Source organism: Propithecus coquereli, unplaced genomic scaffold (assembly GCF_000956105.1).
Source record: "Propithecus coquereli isolate 6110/MARCELLA unplaced genomic scaffold, Pcoq_1.0 Scaffold142, whole genome shotgun sequence".
NCBI lineage: Eukaryota > Metazoa > Chordata > Mammalia > Primates > Indriidae > Propithecus > Propithecus coquereli.
In genome coordinates this window covers 4114556-4116406 of record NW_012138525.1, presented here as the reverse complement: position 1 = coordinate 4116406, position 1851 = coordinate 4114556, and the positions used below count along the sequence as shown (strand labels likewise).

Genomic DNA, 1851 nt, shown 5'->3' with positions numbered 1-1851 from the left:
GACAGGAACACACTAGCATGCCCGGCTAATTTTTCTACTTTCAGTAGAGACGGGTCTCACTCTTGCTCAGGCTGATCTTGAACTCCTGGCCTCAAGTGATCCTCCCGCCTCGGCCTCCCAGAGTGGTAGGATTACAGGCGTGAGCCACTGTGCTCCGCCAAGATTATAAATTTTTTTAAAGAGCGCAACAAGTGTATATCCTAGGATGGATGCTTATTGAAGCATTGTTGCATAATAGTTAAAAAAAAACATAAAAACATAAAAAACTGGGAACTAAATGCCTCTCAGTTGGGGTCTGGCATCCTCTGCAGCTGTTAAGAGGAGTGAGGAAAGCTGTGAGGACTGCTGGGTCACCTCTAGGCTGTGTAACTGAGTGACAGAGGCAGGGTGGAGAGCAGTGTATACAGCACTGGCCCTTGTGTTTAAATTTTAGAGACACATGTGCACTTAATAGGTAGTGCTGGTGTATACTTGCATTATTATTATTTTTCTCTAGATGGACACACAGGAATTGTTAACAGGTATCTATGGGGAGAAGGTCTGGAGGGAAAGGTGGAAAAGGCTTTTATTTAAATTTTCTCTACTTTTCAGTACCTTTCTTTTCTGTTTGATTTTTATAATTTTGAGCATTTGCTTATGGGTAGGGCTTATGTAGTTGACAATATTGTGGACTGTTTTTGTTTTATTCTTGATGCTTTTCTGTATTGGGAAAAATGGAAAACAAGCCCAAACTCCCCTGAGCTCCTGACCTCTGCTGGTGCAAGTTCAGGTGGGGGCCCCCCTTTGGCTGCTTGACAATATGTGGAGAATCAGCCAGGTCCTAGCCGGGAAGTGGGAACAACTTCAGGTATTAAAACAGAGGGACGTGCATCCAGGAGTTGGTTGCACAGATGGGGGAGGAGCTGGAGAGAGGTGCGGAGGAGGGAGTGAGCCCAGAGCTCAGGCCAGCGCCGTCTCGTGGGAGCTGGAACTACGGCAGGGGGCTCACCATCGGGGCATGTGCCCACTTTGCGGGTTGGGATACAGTCTGATGCAGAATGAGGGGGGGATTTCTCTGCCCATTCACTCCACTTGCCTTTCTTCCTCTATCCACGTCTCTCTGTGGCCGGGAGCCAGTCACCAGGGCGCCTGGGAAGCAGTTTGCAGAACAAGGGTGAAGACGTGCCTGGCACAGCCAGTGACAAGTTGAAGGTGTCCCTGTCCTCCACCCCAGCTGGGCGTGAGCTCAGAGGCTTGACTGCTGTAACTGTGGGGCATGAAGGTCAGGGAAACGCCTGGGGTATGAAGTACAGGACCCCACGTGCTACAGACCGGTCCTGGCCTGCAGTTGCAGCTACACCAAGCCCCGTCTGCGTGTGGGCAGAGGCCGGCGCCTGCGGGAGTGTGCTAGGGAAGGGTGGCCGACGGAGGCAGCCTTACTTCCCAAGTTGCATTTATTGCCAAAACTACATCCGAAAATTACAGAACTTTCGTTGTTGTCCTTATTGTGAGAGCAATTAAATATTCCTTATAAAATAGTGAAAACTACAGAAATGGAGAAGCGGGGGAAAGGGCCAAGAGTCCTGATCAAATAGCTCGTGGTTGTGTGCCGGAGGGCAGAAGCTCTCAGGCTCAAGGAGTGCTGGTGCTCTGGGTGGGGCTCCAGGACCAGATATTCAGGCCTGGCCCATAGTGGGTAGTCCGTAAATGATCTGTCATCAGTATCATTGATGCCTTTAACCCTTCATCCAGGCGTAAACACTTTGGGTTTTTGTTTATAGAGACAGGGTCTCACCCTGTCCTCCAGGCTGGAGGACAGTGGCACAACCATGGCTCACTGCAGCCTTGAACTGTCAGGCTCAAGCGATTCTC

The 1851-nt window shown here is 50.1% G+C and overlaps 1 protein-coding gene across 1 annotated transcript in view; it reads left to right on the top strand.

Annotated features, from left to right (window-relative positions):
* FAM73B (family with sequence similarity 73, member B) overlaps positions 1 to 1851 on the top strand; it is a 25069-nt gene that overhangs the window by 10264 nt on the left and 12954 nt on the right. The gene's annotated exons all lie outside the window — the stretch shown is intronic.